The sequence below is a fragment of the Pleuronectes platessa genome, chromosome 7 (assembly GCF_947347685.1).
Source record: "Pleuronectes platessa chromosome 7, fPlePla1.1, whole genome shotgun sequence".
In the NCBI taxonomy this organism is placed as follows: domain Eukaryota; kingdom Metazoa; phylum Chordata; class Actinopteri; order Pleuronectiformes; family Pleuronectidae; genus Pleuronectes; species Pleuronectes platessa.
In genome coordinates, this window is record NC_070632.1 from 18675819 (window position 1) to 18696161 (window position 20343).

A 20343-nucleotide genomic window follows, 5' to 3' on the forward strand; every position below is an offset into this window, starting at 1 on the left:
ACAGCTCGTGACAGAGGACAAGAGGAGGTGCAGCTCCTCACAGCGGGTAGGTGAAGCTCCTCAGCTCCTGACAGAGGTCAGAGAGGAGGTGCAGCTCCTCAGAGAGAGGAGGTGAAGCTCCTCAGCTCCTGACAGAGGTCAGAGAGGAGGTGCAGCTCCTCAGAGAGAGGAGGTGAAGCTCCTCAGCTCCTGACAGAGGTCAGAGAGGAGGTGCAGCCCCTTATCTCCTCACAGAGAGGCGGTGAAGCTCCTCAGCTCCTAGCAGGACAGAGAAGAGGTGCAGCTCCTCACAGCGAGGAGGTGCAGCTCCTCACAGATAGGAGGTGAAGCTCCTCAGCTCCTGACAGAGGTCAGAGAGGAGGTGAAGCTCCTCAGCTCCTGACAGAGGTCAGAGAGGAGGTGCAACTCCTCACAGAGAGGAGGTGAAGCTCCTCAGCTACTGACAGAGGTCAGAGAGGAGGTGCAGCCCCTTATCTCCTCACAGAGAGCAGGTGCAGCCCCCCCAGCTACTCAGAGAGGAGGTGCAGCTCCTCAGCTCCTGACAGGACAGAGAGGAGGTGCAGCTCCTCACAGAGAGGAGGTGCAGCCCCTCAGCGCCACCTGACCTGCGCAGACCGCACTAACTCTCCGTTCACTCACGCGTCAGACGTGTCCGGTAACTTTGTCCAAACTCTTTGAGCTAACACTTTCTCTGGGTTGACTATGTGCGCCGGTTGCGCTGGAACAAAGTCCTGAAAGCGGTAGGGATGGCTTCGCAAAGGAGGTTGGACACGGGTCTCCGCGGTGCCGGTGTTTGTCAGCGGGGATGCGGGCTCCCCTTGCCCGCCGAGGACGCTCTCCAAGCGGAGCACTGCTGCGTGGAGGCGCTCCGCACGGTCACCGACGCGCTGGAGGAGAGGAGCGCCGCAGTGGAGCACGGAGCCCGGATGTCGAGGCTCAGGTGGAACAGGAAGGAGCAGCTCCTGCTGGCCCAGGTGTCCAGGCTCCAGAACCAGGCTCAGCTCGCTGCTCTCCAGTACCAGCGCAGACTGCACCAGTACATGGTGCACACCAACAGCATCGCGCAGCAGATGGCTGGACACTGCAAGGTGAGGAGGACTCTTTTGGAGTGATTGGTTCTAGGCCCGTGAGCTGCAGTGAGTGACACCTGCATGGAGCTCACTTCAGAACATGACGTGCTGATTCACCTTCCGCTCTCCTGTGTTATTGGCTGATACAGACTGATGCTGACCCGCAGAGCCACCGATCGGAGGAGTCCACACGTGCAGAACCACAGGAGCAGGTCGAGGAGCCCGAGGTAGGAGCAGCTCCTCACTGAATTCAGCTTCTGTGTGGACGTTCAGTATGAAGGCCCACTGCTGCTGACACTGGCTTGTGTTGTGCATTGATACATAGATAGATCACACCACGAGAGAGAGAGACACACAAAACACCAAACACCTGAGTATGATGAAAACTAAAACCTCTCTTTCTCCCCCTCCCCTTAAATATAAGGTCATGACATGTAGTGATGAGGAGCCCAGGAGTCAGCATGTGCTCAATACATCCAGATGGACAGCTTTATTTCAAAGATAAGAAAATTAATAAAAAAGCTAAACAAACGTTTGTAGGCCTATACAGTATAAGCCTGTATGCTCACACATACACAATCCACAAGTACACACAATCAACAAGTACACACACACACACACAAACATACACATACATGCCATTATATCCACAGGAGTAAGAAAACATAAGCTTGACTGGGCATATAAAAAAGTGCTGCTAACAGATGCACTGTATGAATGGGTGTGAATGGGTGAAAGGCAAACTGTACTGTAAAGCACTTTGAGTGGTCATCAGGTGGTCATAAATGCTGCTATATAAATACAGACCATTTACCATATATCCAAAATATACAAATTTAAGAGAGAGAGAGTGACATTGTGTTACTCTTAGTGTTCACTCCCTCACTTCACAGTGATGTTGATGTTTAGTGGATTTTACTTCTTCTGATTCCACCTGCTGCTTCAGCTCAGCCTTTAAACCCCCTACCACACAACTCAGATTGTAAATGTTGACTATGGGATCCTAGTGAATGATGGAGTGGTGGATATCTGGGGCTGCGGGCTGCTTTATGGTGCATACCCTTTACCCACATCTCCCCTGTTTGTTCATTGACAAGGGAATCAATCTGAACATCATAGTTGTCACAAGGGCTGGGCGATATTGCTAAACACCATATCAAGAAATTTTTATATAATTTGATACCAGTGATTATCGCGATAAATGTCACATTATTGTTTCTTTCAACTGAGTTTAAAGGCTCCTGAGTGACAGTTGTGGTTTTAAACTCTTCTTTATGATATATTGCTATTGATTAGAATGACATTGCAATGATTATTGATATCGTTTGATAGCCTAGCATTGGTTTTCACTCGCCATGTTGCATGATCACTTCTGTGGAGCAGTTAACTGATATCACAAGATTTCTCCCTGTTTTGTCCATCTGCTGTGAGAGATGCTTTTAAATGTGCTATTTTTCTTTTTCTCTCTTTCCACGGTCGAGAGCTGATCTAATATCATTGTCGGGGGGGGGGGGGGGGGTTACATCTTGGGGTCAGAACACCTTATCACATTTCACCTCTAATCACTGGTTCCTGACAGGAGTCGGGCTTCGACCAGCGGAGCGGGAAAGAAAACAAAGTGTTTTTAATACAACACATGAAATACAGAAACATTGTGCGAAATCACGGAAATGGAAACATTGCACATATCTTCTGCAGACACGGTAGAAAATTTAAAAATAGTGAAGTAGGGCTTCACCCAATTATTTTCTTCATTGATCAATGTTTTGCTTATTTTTCCAGCTTAATAATATAGTTTGTTTTAATTTTAAGGTGTCAGAAAACTGTAGTCTTTGCTTCCAGTAAGACATATAATTGTTTTGGCTCATTTATTTAGATTTGATTTCCTGGATTATGATTATTATTAATGGTTTTTACATTATACAAAATTTGTATCAAAAGAAATGTTAATCCATCTACTGAGGATTCATTAATTACTGCAGCTTCACTAGAAAACAAATCCTCTCACTTCTGGTGTGAACTGCTCAGATTATGTGTTAATTGCAGCCTGAGCGTTTGTGTTTTCTCAGGGCAGCGGGGAATATTTTGTGCTTACATTCTCATCCTCATGTCGTCTAATCTAAGGCTAAACTCTATGGAGAAAGTTTCTAGCTGCGTCTGAGTCTTGTGATCTTTCAGGGAATAATTCAGTCCCTGCCAAATGTAATAATAGCTCTTGTTTTAGTAAGGTCAAAGTTTGTGTTATTAACCCTCCATCCACAGACTTTATGTTGTTTTTGGGTCGCTGGTGAGAGTTTAATTGTGGTAATGGTTACATGAATTATCTCTAACAGCCTGTGAGTGCAACAAACACACTTCTGATGAATGTGGGAAAGTGTCCCCTCTCCTCTGCCAGGGTTGGGCAGCGGCTGTGCCTCTATTTCCAGCTTTTTTCCCCCTCCTCATCTAAAACCTCCTCTCTAATGCGTCTTTAATAGTTTTCTCACTGTGTGTTTTCTCCTTTAATGCTTTTTTCAAACGGGTTTTCCAATACTCGGGCGAGCTGGGTTACAGTGCATGGTGAAGTGCTGCTGTCTGCATGGACAACAGAACTGGATGTAGAGTAAACGTTTCAGTAGCAGTTATGGATCCTCACGTTCAGGGCCTCAATGTGTGGACGGAAAAAGCCTAAATGACCCTTTACCGAGCCCATTAAGTTCCCACTGTTCTGCCTGTGGAGTTCTCTGGTCTAGCATGGAACCCATGCACTGCTACAATGGGGTTGTTAACATTAGTAGACAAAACCTGGCAATTCTTTACTGGCTGGTGATCATTTTATAGCAAAGGCATTTATGGGATGTGGATTAGTTGATGAGTAACGGTTACTTGGCCGGTGTGTTTGGCTGGATGAAGGGCAGAATGGAGTGGCTATGGTTTACCAAACTGGTTTTAGTAGCCTCCAAGAACAGCTCTCAGACTGTTGGGAACACTATTTCAAGCAAATTGTGCCATTGTGAACATTAGTTTTGCTAATGCAACCTGTTACCCTATAAAATAACGCAACCAGTTAGTTTAATCTCCTTAGTTCCGAACGGATTGTGTACAAAGATGATTGACGGGTCTCCACTTCCTTTCACACTTCAGAAATTAAGCCAAAATATGCAGGACACTAACGACTGCACTCGACTAGTCTGTCAGCTGTCAATTAAAATGTTTTACCCCATTTTCCTAACATCACATAACTAATTGAAACTAAAATTAACACTTGGACATACAATGCTGTGATAAGATCTACCTATAATGACAGAACCATCTGTGATAAAAAAAAAATTTCTGAAGTGTTCTTTTTAGTTTGAGGCGTTTTTTTTTTTTTTTTACTGCAGCCAGTCAGCAGGTGGCGATCAAGAGACTTTGGCTTCACTATAGGGGACCTAACATGTCGTCCATCTTTATATGCACTTTACTGTCTGGAGCCACATTTGTTTACTATTACATGAAGGAAGCTGAAGAGCTGGACTTGCTGAAGAGTCTAGTTTATGTACAAGCAGATAAACACAGTTTAATCCATGTTGTGTTTTACTGCTGACTACTCAAGTATTGGTCTTACTAGATGTACACGCTTGATGTGCCTAGTTAAAGTTTCTAAGCTATGAATGGATCATTGTTCACAGCTTAATAAACCTAGTTACACCTTACCTCATGGCTAAAGTTGTACTTTTCTTCTACCTACAATATTGTTCCAGCGGTTTTGTGGACAATATAAAATTCAGCAGTCTGTGGAACAACTGACTATTCCCCACATGCCAGTTGTTCTTTACCGTCAGTGATCCTGTTGGTTTCTGTAAAATCAGCTCTCTGACAGCGGTTTGATTTCCCCTGTACTGTACCTCAGACATGTACTGATCTAGATCCAGCTGATTGTGTTCACTGGCCTGACAGTCAGCACAGTCTATGGCTGGGGGTGAGTCAGCCAGTTCTGCTGTGGTGAAATAAGATAATGAAACCAACGCAGAGCATTGAAGCGGCAGCATGATTAGTCACCATCGTAAACGTATACAGTTGTCGTCATCTGCCCGTATGTTTGTTTAAAACCTGATGAACGCAGTGAAGGGAAACCACAGCTGAGGTGAAACGCTAAGACCTCCTCCACCAAATCCACACTCTGGTTTGGAAGTCAATGGAAACTAAGGAAATATTTACATGCTCCTGAGAGTTGATGGATCTTTCAGTCACCCATTACAAGTGCTGCCGACAGCGTGCACCACACAGGAGGTAGAAAATCCATTTAGTTGACCCAGTCTGTGCCTGTGACACATCATTGAAGGGGCCTCTGACAAGAAATACCAAGACCTTTTCACCTGTGTGAGAGCGAGAGAGCCCAGGAGCTCCTGCTAATTCTTCTTTTTGTTCAGATCAGGAGAAAAGAAAGGGGTGGGGAAGAGGGAGGGAGGGAGGGAGGGAGAGTGCACAAACTGAGTATCAGTGTCATCAAAATTCAATCTTGCGTGACAGGTGTGGATGAAAGTGGGCCGGTTTGTTTGCTTCCACAACACTATGACAACAGGAGATTGCTTCACGATATGAGAAAAGATGGATTCATGACCTCCTGATTTTATGTCCCTGTTTTTGATCTTTATTCCCCGAACTGAGCCTTAAAGTAGAAACGATAATAAACTAGAATTGCACTCAGTAGAGTGCATACCTCTGCTAAAACCCAACAGTCCCCTTATATTAAAATAAGCTTTATAACTAAAGCCACATCTTATCTTACAGGCATCTCGCCCTTTTTCTTACCATAGAGCTGAGAAAAGCCTACGCCCCCCTGAAATCACATATAATCCATCCAGATCCAGGTTTTTAGTTGGCTCTACATGAAATTGCACACACTTACCAATCCCCTTTTCATCAAGATCCATAAACTATTGTGAGAAATCTGTAAAAAAACATCTTACCTTCAAATTTTAAACAAAGTGAGAGAACATTTCTTGACCCGCCCCCTGATCTGAATCCGTAAAAAAAGTGGAAGTTCTTCCCTGACCGATACCACATCCCTCGACCAGGTTTCGTTGTAATCCATCCTGTAGTTTTTGTGTAGTCCTGCTATCTAACAAACTAGAGTTGGACAAAGTAGAGCACATGCATTAAGACCCAACAGTCTCCTTTTGAAACCACATTTAAATTCACCTGAAAGTCCACACACTCATCAATACCAAACCTTTATACTGGTCTGTTTGTCAACTCAAGATCCATGAACTATTCTCTGAGGAATCAAGGAAAAAGTTGAAAAACCCCAGCGTTAAAGTAAGTCTTGGAAAAATATCCGCACAAAAAAATGGAATGGGTTTTTCCCTGATGCACCACGTCCTTTCACCATGTTTGTGATAATCTGTCCAGTAGTTTTTGTGTCAACATCTTTGGTTCATAGAAGCTGGATGCTGGCGTGGCTGGATTTTGGAGATAAAAAGATGTATGTTTACTACCTGACATGAAAAAATATGTGTGTGTGTGTTTGTGTGTGTCTTCTAACAAAGGCAGATTGGTCACATCGGCTGGGCGCACAGTTACTCATCTTTTTACTGCTTGTCTGGACAGTTTCATATTCGCTCTTTGCTCAAACTTTCCGAAGCACTTAGATGAAGAATGGGAGAAAATGCTTGTTTTCAGAGCAGAAAGTCGGTTTCTCTCACAGCTCAGGGAAGAGAACACTGGGATTGGACGATGTGGAAATTGGGTCAGTCACACAATTCCCTCCAACTGCACGGTTAGTGATGAGCAGTGAATATGGAGCTCCGTGTTCATCCCTGCTCCGGAGGGGTTCTCTGTACCTGTTCTGCTCTGTTTGGGAAGTCGTTCACTCTGTATTTACTCGTCAGCTGTTTGGAGGGACCGCCCTGCTCCCCATTTCCTATTTCCTCTCCAATTCGACAGACAAACACACACGAGGCAGCTAAAACAAACTTCAGCTTGCTTTGATTTAGATGTGTCGGATAAGAAAATTGAGATTTAGATTAGCCTTAAATTATTCAATTATTCTTTAGCAGCCTCCTTGTTTAAGGTCCCACTCCAGTTTATCTGCATGCATTTTTTACAGAAATGCCATTAGTTGAAGGAATTTGCACTATTTTCATAGGTGCTGTTTTGGCAAACGCAGTGTTGTTGCCTGAGGCTCTTGGCAGGTGACCGTGTTAGTTAACAAGGCAGATATTGAGATTAGGATACTTCAGATTCCAAGGTTGTGAATTTGGACCAAACCAAGAGGAGCGGCTGGAGAATATATCATGGCCCTTTTGTGTGTGTGTGTGTGTGTGTGTGTGTGTGTGTGTGTGTGTGTGTGTGTGTGTGTGTGTGTGTGTGTGTGTGTGTGTGTGTGTGTGTGTGTGTGTGTGTGTGTGTGTGTGTGTGTGTGTGTGTGTGTGTGTGTGTGTGTGTGTGTGTGTTACTTTGGGTTCCCAGGTCTGTAGCTTTAGGCAAGTGCTGTGAAAAACAAAACTGTTCGGTTTAAGACCACCCTGCTTGTAAAGAGGTGCACTCTGGGTAAATTGGTCCCAATCTGCTGAAAGGGCCCTTTTTAATAAATGCCAATAAGATGTGTGTAAGTTTGGTCTGTTGGACGTTGGAGATTAAATAACAGTGATTCGAGCTTACGACTGTTTTGATTTTCACACTGTGATGACAAATGACGTTCCTATTTAAAATGCATTGATTGGAAACATCTGCCTAGTGAAACATACAGTAAGTTCAGCTGCTGTTTATGCCTGAAGTTACTGGTTTATTTGATTCGCCCCATATTAATATTAATGAAGTACAAATACAGCAGACCAGTGATACATCCTTCCCTCCTGAATCTTTATGGTAATGTTTAGTTTTAGCTTATTCAAAGTTTCTGCTTCTCATTTGTGTGTGTGTGTGTGTGTGTGTGTGTGGGGGGGGGGGGGGGGGGGGGGTGTTAGGGTTGTAACCAACTTCATATAAGAATGGACATGACAGCTCCAAAAGTGAAGCCAAAGCATCTCAGTTGCTTGCTGTAGGATAGGTCATAAGCCCCACCTCCTCCTTGTTAGTGGATGGGACCTGGACCAAACCAAAAAGTCAAAGAAGACATCAAATAACTTTTTCATCAAAGATAATTGTCAATATAGGCCGTTCTTATCCCACTGATATTGGTTCAAGTGTATCGGCGGTACCTCGCTGCCACGGCTCCATCCCACTGATCACCACTGCCCAGACTCTGGCTCCGAATGTGCAAGATGGCAGCGTTTCTTATCCAGGGCAATTTTACTTCAATTCTGTATCGTGGGAGGAAGTGGAGAGTCATCCATCTTTATGTACAGTCTGTGGTTCGGACCCCGAAAAAGAAAGTAGAATACGTGGGAAATTGTGAATGCCATGTTTCACAATTTTCTGACATGTTACAGACCAAACAATCAGCAGCCTAATTAATTAAATTATTGTCAAACACAGTCCTATTACAGTCCATGTGTATTTCTCTCCTAGAATTGGACGAATAGCAGTGACTCTGTTACAACTCAAGTTCACCTCCTGTATATGTTGCCTGACAAACTTGGTGTACTGGTGTGCACACATGCATTTGCTATTCTATATTCTCAGTATTGACTTTCCCCCAGTTTGTGAGTCCTGTATCTGCAGACTCTTACTGTGTTGAGTGTGTGTTTCGTCTAAGGAATGTGGCCTGCGTGGAGCAGATGTTGGATGCAGCCCGGGCCTGTGCTGTAGCTCTGCTCTCAGGCTGAAGCGCAGGAAGCAGACGGTGACTGCAGCGATTCATCACCTTCGTCACCCAGGAGGAGAACGCTCCACTTTATTCACACCTCCTTAATGACTCGCTCCCCACCGCGCCGGTCCTTCTCGCTCCTCTGTGACTGATTCAACAGCCGGCATCTGGACAAAAGCTCAGTGTCAAAACTCAGGAACTTTCGAGGTCACTTCCTAATGTGGTGCTTTTAAGGTAACTCGCTGCGAGCAAGTAGCCGCTTGTGTGCTAGGACACATGTAAATGGATTCATAAGTCTATGTTCAGTTGGAAAGTTCTCACACGCTTGTACGCGCCTGGCACCGACGATAAAGTTTACATCTTTTAACTAGACCTCTTGTAACTGATGAGGTGGAAATCTCCTCTGTACTCAGGAGCCCTGGTGCAACCGAACACTCTCCCCCGTCTCTTGGCGTGATGAGAAAATTGTTTGTTGTGAAGTTGATTCACCGGCTAAATGATTGTGGTTAAATCTGAATCCAGTCGCCCCCTCCGTTCCCATCTTCTCCCCACCCTGCGGTGCAGTTAGTCAGGGACCTGAGGCCTTTTGAACTCACACGGACCAACTCATCTCCATAGTCTTGATAAACATGTGGCTTTAGCCTACAGCTGTTATAGGGAGATTACAGAGAAAACCTTGAGTCAGCATGTCAGAGGTGTACAGGGCCAGCTGCGTGTGTGCATAGGCATACACACACAAACAGCAGTGGCCACTCTGTCATCAGGGCTTGTAATGAGGTAAAGTTGTAGCTGGACCTTTCACAGTCAGACTACTGAGACCAACTGTTCTCCTCTGAAGTGCAATCCATCACGGACAGTGCCAGTGCAGTACATGACGGACAAAGTCTCTTTAAAGCTCCAATGATTACATCATCTTTCAAATTTTTGTGGTGAAAACTTGTTGCTGTTGTCTTTACTGTCAATGTCAGGGTCAGATATTCATCTCCTAACTCAGAGATATTGAAATTCTACCCAGACTGTATATGTTTATATGTTATATTCCTTTTATTTCAAAGGTTATATATCAGGGAACAATTCATGGAGCTTGATGAACAAATTCATACATTGTTAGGGCCTTGGAGGAGGTCTGCGCTCTACTGAGTGCCATCCTAGTTTAGAATTTAGATGAACAATCCTAAAAGTGAGCCTCCTTTAAAAAAAACATGAGGATTTCATACTTTTGCTCTTCCTCCTTCTCTGTCCTCCATTTTTGTGCAGTCTATATCAGGTCACCTCTTGGTGCAACAGTTGTACTCGGCCACTTGAGTTATATCACTGATTTTCAGTAGTCGTGGTCAAAGATCCTGGAGTCACCAGCATCGGAGCTGTTTCAACATTTATAGTCATTTAGACCTGAGGAACTTACACAAGCTGAGCCTCACAATTTTGAATCCTTCACAGATAATACACAGAATGTAAAGTCCATCAGTGTGTTCCACGTTCGACCCCCCTAACTGTGACCTTCATCAGAGCAGACTGTGACATTACCTCTGGCCCATCAGTGGAGGTTTAGCATTATTAAGCACCGTGGCTCAACACTGTATTTACTGCACATTCATCTGCATACTGAATTTACGCTTCCTCTGCCTTTGTCAGCGGGAGGATTAGGGCTTAATTACATCTGGGCAGAGCTGCCGTATCGTCTGAGCAACAATTGTGCAGTGGGAGTCGGGGGCAGTACATTAGGGAGGTGTTGAGGAAAGGGATAAGCCCGTGTAATATGCCAGGTGTTCAGGGTATTAGCAAACACTGGCACGCCACTATACGCCTGCCAAGACAAGGGATCAAAACAAACCTTCCCCTCTGAGTCCTCGCTCTCATTTCACCTTAAAGGCCAGTGCTCCGCATTGTTCAGTGGAAGAAAACAGTAGAACAATTCGTCTTAAATCCACAAGTCCTCTGTAGCGTGCACGATTTAGGGAACACTGGAGCAATACACACACAGGCAGGGATTGTTGGCTTATCAGGCAGTCAGCACTGGTGGTGTCTTGCCACTACTGTAGATTTGGTTTCATAAGTCCAGATTTGAAGATAATCGTTTTTTGAGATTTCTGCCATCTTGACGATATGAAGGAGGATTTCAGTGTGCTGTTGCCCACAGAACTGAACCTATGATCAGCAGAATTTGTCGGAAAGTGTCCCCTTTAGAAAAAGCGTGACATCGGTGTCCACAGCTTTCAACTTTTGATACCTTGGTAAATTAAATCCGAATACCCATAGCAATGATGAGAAAACAATGTTTTTTTGTGATTTGGGTGACCTGGCCCTTTAAGAATGAGCAAATGTTTCAGCCATTTGGGAGATTTTAAGATAAAGAGATAATGAGGATAATTCAAATGGAAACTTTGACATGTCAGATAAAAATATCTTTACAATTCTTAAGTGTCTCTCTTAAATGTTTCTGCTGGAAACCAGTGCGGGAGAACACTGTTAGCCTTGCTCTGTCCAAAGGTAAAATGATCTTATATAAAAGCACCTTTAAGACTGATGAATTATCACACATCATTTTCAAAAGAACCAGGCAAACTTTTTCTTCCTATTTCTAGTTGTTCAGCTTTGCTCAGCCAAATCTCTGCATGAGGCAGTTTCCTAGACGTCATTCCACCATCCATGAACTAAGCAAAAAACACGGTTGTTGTCCACAATGATGTTTCACCCCATTTCGAAGGCATTGAAAACTTTGTATCAAACTACCTAAAATGACAGAAACCATCTGTTACAAAAAACTGGATGTGTATCATGACTTTTCAGTCACTAGTTCATATCCCATTCACTAACATGAAGGAGGCGGGGTTTATGACTGATATTGCAGTCAGCCACCAGGTGGCAATAGAGACGCTTTGGTCTCCCCTTCGGGGAGCAGTCATGTTGTCCATCTGAGCAGTCATGTCAGTCGATGGTGTGGTTATGAAGGGATGGAGTACTGCTTGTACCGAAATGAAAATAACTACTCAAGAGTTTCAATTTGAAAAAACAAAGGCTTAATTTGCTAGAAAAAAATGCTCATGAATATGAATTAGTTCCATTATTTCCGGCCTCCTCCCATCGTCACCTTCATCACCTTGAATGAGTTGCCTTCTCCCTGTAATAACTAGAGGGTGGTGTTTGCCCAGTGTTGCGTGACCTCTTGGGAGCTAGTTAGTGACAGGTCGATTAGTGTTGAATCCAGACAGAGCCGACTAATTCCATTCAAATCACAACCTTCATGTTATTGCTGGATCTGAGGAAGGAAGCTCTGATGGACATGTTTTTAATTAGCTGAATGGGCTCACAGAGAAATGGAGTAGGAATATTCATCATGATCGCTGCTGTCCTACAGATGATTCCAACATCTTGAAAGGAACGTGATTGTTTCAAGTGGACTTGCATGTTCCTTTTTTTCCCTATAGCACAGGTAATTGAAATCTTGTTGATAGATATTGAATCACTAGCTGTGAGCAGATACTTTAAATCTCTTATGTCAAGAGAAGTGTCATGTTTTGATGTCTCAAGTCGACAAAGAGAAACCATCCAAGTTACAAGTGTTCATGAGCAGATTTGAAGTCAGATACTCGTCTTAAATGCCGATCAAATGAAAGTTATTTAACAGTTTATTGCACTTACTTGTAGTTTGGCTTATTAATTACGTAGACAGGTTTATTTCCAGTATTGCTAAAAGATTAAATTAAATTTATTTGTATTAAATAAATAACAAAAAAGATAATCTGCAACATAAGTAGGAGAAAAGCAAAAAACAACAAATATATAGTAACATTAATTAACATTAAGAATAACATTTCATGTTCCTTCCCAAAAGGAGTAGAAAGAAGCATTGTGGTTATCTGTTCCTTCCCTATATTAAATCATCCAACAAAAATACTTATACAACTCCACTTTTTGTCTATTGTCCATATTTGAGAAAACTATATCTTCTGATGAGAATTGTTAGATACTCGTTAACGCTCAGTTTAGAATGTTTTGCCCATGTTGATATTTTAAATGTCATCCCATTGTGAAAGTAACAGGTTAGACTTTAAATTTGATGTGTCAAGCCAACACTTCATGCAGTCCAATAAGTCAAGTCCATATCGAGGAAGATTTAGTTGTCACTATTGCTGAATGAGGTCACATAATAGTGACTGAGCTTGTGCTCCACTCATGAAAGTATTTAAATTTGTGTATATTTGCAGAATGACTATTAACTAACTGACACTTCTGGAGAAAGAGCTTCATTAAACTGCTGCGACTCTAAAGGAACGTTTCCGACAGCTGCAGCTTCACTTCAGAAGAGTTTAACACAACTCGCCTTCTATCAGTCACAGGAAATGTGATGTGTTTGACAGTGAGTTTGCTGCTGTTGTTCAGTTTGAAGTGTGAAGAGTGAAATGGACGAGTCGGTCTGGCTGCTGCTGCAGATGAGGAGCTGCAGGCGACTTCTCGGTGAGGTAACCGACTCCTCTCACCGTGCCCTGCTGTGTGCAGACTCCTGCTGTGTGCAGCAGAGAGTCAGATCCCGGTTGCTCACAGGATGACGGGAAGACCCACTTTATTGCCTGACTTCTTCTACCGACATAACAATTTGTTTTCATCTCCTCAGAGTTCTGCGTCATGTAGGAACATGCATCTTCTGTTAACACCAGTAACTACAGGTTCAAATTCAGCAGGACTGAAATCTTTGAGATCCCCACTTTTTGATCTCATATCTAGACTAAACATTCTTTCTTATGGATAAAGACATCAGATGTTATGCTGTAAAGCTAAAAACAAAGCAGAAGTTAAATTGAACACATAACGGTCCCTTTGTCACAAATGTATTGAAAGTTTCCGTCCTGGTACCATTTCACCAAATTCAGCAGGAATATGCAGGTTTTTACAAAAAATGCTAAACCCACTGCAAATTTCCATTACCACAGGAGGAGTTTGCCTTTCAGGTTTTTCCTCCCACTGGGTCATGTTTGACGTCACCAGTGCACCGACGCACCCGGGTGTCACGAGCCAGAGCTGATTCAAACTCGTGTCCACTGAAGAGTAACTTGACCTGGGAGTAAATGCCAATTGCAGTGTATTGTTTAGATTCACATTGCATACCACATAATTTTCTTTTTAAAGGAGCTTTACAGAAGTTTTGCAAAGGCAGTTTTTTGGGAGCCTAATTAAGGGAGACATGGACTTAAGAAGTTTGAACTTTTTGTGGGACTGTGACATTGATCAATAGGACAGAGTGTATACTGTTAAGAATGAAAGACAACCCTTAAAATGTTAAAAATCATGTTGGCTGTTTTCCCCTCTAAGGGAGAAATGCTGCAAATATCAAGGTGTCTATTAGTGAAGGAGCACAAGAGAGCTCGACAAGCTTGAACGTGTGAGTTTGAATTCACAGTGTATCTTCACAGCACAGCGCACATACGCCAGTGTCTCTCTGCCTCATTACATGCTAACTGATGTACCACCGTGTAGAGCAGGAGGCAGATTACAATCTGCACGTGTGTTTCCGTGCGTGTCTGTGTGTGTGTGTGTTTGTGTTACTGCCACCAACAGTGAGTCCCATCTCTCGGACCACAGTGCAGCTGGTGGTGTCGAGTCAGCACGTCCAGTTCGCAGCTCTGGTGTCGGTACCAGTCCTCCCATCTGTTCGTGTCAACAGAGACCACCGCCAGCCCCATTACATCAGATTGTATCTGCCTGCTGCAAATAGGATTTGCTTTGGCTGCAGGTTCCCCTCATTCAGAGCACATTGTTACTGCACGTCATGTGTTTCTCATTATGCTGTGTTTGTTTGGCAGATTAGTAAGAACGCACGCAAAGCTAGAGCACCAGCGAAATGTCTCCTGTGCACTGACTTGAGATCAGTGTCCACTGCTGAAAATTCTGATGTGAGTGGTGCTGCCGGCTGAGTGGATGCAGGGAGTGTAACAGCTGCATCTGACCAGCAGATGGCAGAAAGAACACACACGTGCAGTTCCACATTTATTTACAGTCTGCCACAGACTTGTTGATTTGTAGATTTCTAACTAATGAGAACGTATGGTAATAGATTTCTCCATTAGAACTTGCTCTAATCTTCTGTAAGCTGTTTATTTGATTATCACTAGATGTGGTTTTGTTCATTTGCTATTACTCTGATCTAAAGTGTGAGATTATGATAATATAGGAATCTGTATCTATGGTTGTTTTTTCGGGGGGAAGACGGAATTAGAGTTAAAATATAAAAGTAAACACTTAAGATGGGAGACCTGGGCTATTTTTGAATGTTTTAGATTTTGCCTTTTTCCACATTCAAATTGTTCACCTTGCAATATTTGGTACCATTTTCATCACAACATTGTCTTTATGAGCAGACAATTTATTTTGGTTGGTATTTATGGTTGTAAGCTTCAGAGGGTTCAATTAGAGTGTCTCAAGTTTTCGTGGTTTTGACAAGAAAGTGGACTGTAAGTTGAGACAGTTTTGTGCCATTTCCAAGGTCAAGAACAAACTGTCATGGGAACCCATTTCTTTTTTTCATCACATAACATTCTCAACATTTGCAACGTCTCCCCGTTTATTTATTCAATGTTTTCTTTAGTTTAGTCCTGTTTACTATGTTGGCTGCCATGATGTCCTCATGCAACAGCAAACACATTTATATACACTAGTTGCAGTGTCCGTTCTAACCCTGCCTGTGTGGAATGGGCTGTTTTCTTGTCCTGTGGTGATGCTGGTTGCAGCTTTTCTTTCTGAAACTGTAAAAGTCACCTGCAGTAATTGAGCCGCAGGAAGTAAAAACCTGCTGCAGGACTCGGTCCTCAGGACCCTGAAGCGTCTGCACAATCAATTGTACACTGGTTTATTCAAAGTTTGCAGAAGCTCAAACTGAAGAATCAGTGGTGGGTCCCTTTGTTGTGATGGACAACGTCACCCGTCACTGCTGCAGAGTGAGCTGGCCCTTTAATTATGAATAAATCGGTTGTCCGATGGCACCAAATTTGAGCCAGCACTTCCCTTGTGTGTAGCCGTGGGAAGCCGATAAGATGAATGGTTCTTGAGATATGCCACATACAGCCAGACCGAGGTTAAGGGGATCATCAGCTAGTTTAAGACAAGAAAATCCCACAATCTCCTCCTGACATGCATTTTCAGTGACAACCAGTAAAAACATCTGTTCGGTGTCTCTGCTCGGGAAACCTCTCCAAGACCGAAACAACAGAAGGGCACTATCTCACCACTTGAACGGTTGTGGTGTTGATGTGCTGCTCTGCTCTCCTCCACTTCTCGCCCTCTTCCCCCGGGTGACTCACCTGAGCTCCGCACTTTGACTCCGCTCCGTGCATCTCTATGAAGTGGCTCGTATAGTGCTCACGTCACGGCAGTGCAAAGCCTTTCATGTCATGTGTCATGTATCTGATCACATGCCGCTCGGATCAACACCTGAAACTTTTTTTTTCTTTCTCTGCACAAACACACAGGATAATGCCATTGATTGATGGACCCACTTTGGAGGGTTTGGTTCTTAGTTGTTTAACAGCTTCCACTCGCCTGATCGACCTGCTGGGAGACACCAGACAAAGTCGCCCGTTGTTCTCCCCATTAGCCTCCCCCCCCCAGCTGTTGATTAACTTTCGATAGACTCTCACTAGTCGGGTTCCTCCGCTTAGCCTCCTAATGAATGCCAGGGATGATTTGGCTGCGATTGTCTTTCCTCATCACCACAAATGACCGCTGAGAGCTGCTGCGCGGTGAAATCAATAGCCTCGGACTATGAGAGTCTCCAACAGTCGCAGATTACTGATGAGAGTGATTTTAGGTGTTTAGCTGTGAGTTGGTCTGTGTGTGTCTGTGGGGGAGACAATGGGCGAGACGGGTAAATGAAGAAACACAGGTGTGTGTGCAAGAGAGAAGGATAAAGAGAGAAATAATGATTATATGCATATTTCTGTGCGCTCTTTGTTTACATGCGGGATTGTTTTCCTCCTGCTTAATGCTTTGGCTTGGTTTTGAGATCATTCCCAGAGACAAACGATTGAAGTTTCTTCATCCCAACAGAGCGACGGATAAAATCGATGTTGGCTAGCAGACTGTGGCTAATCAAAGTGAGTAGTTGGCCCCCTGTTGCAGACGGCAGCTTTACTCCTTATTGTTTTTAGGGCTGTGTAATTGGCTTGCAGCTGATAGGAGCTGGAAACGAATGGAGAGACCATGCTTCTTTTGGTCCGTAATTCAGTGTTGCACTGTTGTTACATGAAGTCCACCAGGTCGGCTGCGGATGAGGACGTCTCAGACTTTATTTCTCACCCTCATTCATTCTCTGATATTGAGTGATACTGTAATTTGCGATTTTCTTTGTCTTGAGTCAGCTGCTCAGGAACGGAGAAGTCAACGCGCTGCGAGGTACTGGCTTCATGATTCATCATTTTGGTAGCATGCTCGTAGAATTTTATTCCGGTTTCACCCTCCGTCTCTTTTTTTTTTTTTTTGTCCTGAATTACGAAGCTCTGTTATTTCAAAGATCTTTCGAAATTATCAACGTACACTGTACTTTATGTTGTACACAACAAAAGGTGATAAATCAGACCTTGCTAGCATTTGCTCTCTGCATAATGTATCTGCTGTTTGGATGAGAAAATGTGGGTGATCCTATGAATAATACAAGCTGCTCAGTCTTTGATGCCAGTACAGATAATAATAAAGCAGGCTCCTATCAACACCAAGCCAACCAGGAGAGCCAGAGAGCCTGGTACATTAGTTGTGGACGGCTGGTGATAAATCAAGCCTGCACAGGGAGGATTGCCTGGCACGGGGAGCTCCCTCTGGAGGCCTCCCGGAGCGGTGCCATACGGCGAGGCGAGGCAGTGAGAATGCCCTCCTTAACCGTTACCGCAGGTCTCCGGGGTGGCTTTTAATCGCCACAAATGGGCAGTGATAACAACTGGCTGTATTTCACGTTGTGTCCGATAGTTACAGCCTCCCGCAGATTTTACGACAAGGAGATGTCAAGTTCCCGGCATAATTGGCTCTTCTTGGGGATTTTACGAGTCTGTTTACTCTGTGAGGAGTACTTGTCTCTGGGATGCGAGGCTCTCCTTAGGGCCCAACGTTGTTTTCCGCTTGATATACTTTCAGCTTGTGTGTGTGTGTGCGTAGGTGGAGGTTGTCTAATGATCAGACACTGTATTGCCTACTGATTGATGCGCCTGGGGCAAAAGCCCGGGGTGGTTGGAGTTATCGGGGTTCCCAAATCTGACCATCTTCATTCACGCTCAGACTTGGAGACAATAGAGTGGGAGACTAGTCTCTGTCACCGGGCTGATGGATGGATGCTGTCTGGGCCAATCCATGGCTATTCTTTATACATTTCCATACAGCAGTAGTGGGTGGGGGAGGGGGTTCGCCTCACTGCCTCGGAGTGAATCATCCTGGTAGAGTGAGTGAAGTGTAAGTAACCTTTTTTCTTGTCTTAAACCACGTAACGCTCGCAGTTTATCCTCACGGCACATGTTTCTGTCACGATGCAAAGCTTTAACAACCCACAGCCATGCCGTACAACCTGTCTCCACTTCCTCCAACTATCCAGAAATGAAGTAAAAATATGGCGTATACCAACATTGCCATTTTGCGCCAATCACTTGGTGTGAGGGCCTGTATGTTCTGTAGTAATTGGGGTATGGAGCCAATTGTTGAGGTCCCGCCAAACCACGAATCAAGATTCAGTCTCAGAGCATGATCAAGGCGTTCCGTAGGTAACAGCCGTTCATGGCCTGAGCTATGTACTGAAACATAAACGTTATTGCATACGTGTAGTTAACATGACACTTAACTACAGTGGCAACACAAAACATGGCTCTGGAAGCACAAACATGGGCCCAGTTAGCTTGTAGCATCCTCAAACTGGAGTTGAGACTGTATGCCTAAAGCCAACCGCTCGAAAGTGTCCACGCAAACCGTTTTTTTGACACCAGCAAATGCAGCAAATTTCAGAGCACTACACGAGAGCTGGAACCTGGCAGCTGCTAATGCGACTAGACTGGTGACATGTTCGGAGTGTACCCCACCTCTTGCCCTGTGTTATTTGGGATTGACTGCAGTTTGAGTCTAGCTCTTATTTGGTATTTTATTTAATCTTGCTGTTTTAAAATGATACTGTCAGTGTATTCTTTCCCAATTACTAGATTAATGATGGGATTTTTTGATCTGGAAAGTAGTTGGTGTCTGTGAAGACTTGATCATTCAGGTTATGGCTTCTTCAGAAGTTGTACAGGAAGTTGTGCACTTGCGCGTAGGCAACTTTTCAAGAATCACAGAACTAGTTGGTGGTGTCAGTCCAAGGTAAGTCCATGGAGTAGAAAGTCCCTGTTGAAATGGCTCCTGCCCTCTGTGTTCACTGACTCTAAATATGTGCATAAGTAAACAGGGTTGTTTGTTGATTACCCATTCCTGCTTACCCTCCTTATGCATTTTTTGTTTTCTGTTTACTTTTGTTGTTGTTTTGCCTCCGCGCGCCTCCACCAAAACACGCCTCTGCTCTCCCCTCTAATCTCCACCATGGTAGTGCTTTGGTAACCGCACAGTCCCAGAGCAGTGCATTCATTATTTATGGTGATAAATATCCATGATGCTGGAAGAAAGGAGTGCGTGTGTGTGTGTGTGTGTGTGTGTGTGTGTGTGTGTGTGTGTGTGTGTGTGTGTGTGTGTGTGTGTGTGTGTGTGTGTGTGTGTGTGTGTGTGTGTGTGTGTGTGTGTGTGTGTGTGTGTGTGTGTGTGTGTGTGTGTGTGTGTGTGTGTGTTTGGAGGTGACAGGATGTTTTTGGCTTGTCAACTGCAATCACCGGAGACCCCTTCTAAAGCTAGAAGTAGTCGTGCGAGTCTCACTGTGTGTGTGTGTGTGTGTGTGTGTGTGTGTGTGTGTGTGTGTGTGTGTGTGTGTGTGTGTGTGTGTGTGTGTGTGTGTGTGTGTGTGTGTGTGTGTGTGTGTACAACAATAACTGTAAAAATGAGACACAGCGCTCCAACAGCAGTCATCCTGTTGTTGTCTCATTTCCTCCCACCCATTCCCCGCATAACAACATCAAGATGATACACTCCCTGGTGCTTGGTAACGCATAGTTGTCTATCTGTGACATGGGTGTGTATGTGTTACCTTCTTCATGTTTGTAAGCGTCTGGTTGTGTGTGTGGTCACATGCTGTGCTGAGGCGCCGCTGCACCTGCTTCATGTGTCTTACCGTGCTCGTCATTTCACGGAGCCTTACAGGTCCCAGTGCCCCAGACATAAAAACACATACTCCTTGATGAATAATTAAGAAAGCAGCCATGTAGATAAGAGGCCAGTGCACCTGAAGGAGCGTCTCTCCCACAGCTTTCATGTCGAACACACTCGGATTAAACGTTCTTTGTCTCCTCAGTCTTACACTTGGCTCCGTCGGTGTCTGTCTGTCAGTCGTGTCAAGGTTCAGGAAGGGTGACATATTTTTATTTGAGTGCACACACACACACACACAGAGCTCCCATTACACCACGATGTTTGACAGTCAAGGGCATGATATTAAAATCAGAAGCAGTGCAGTTGACA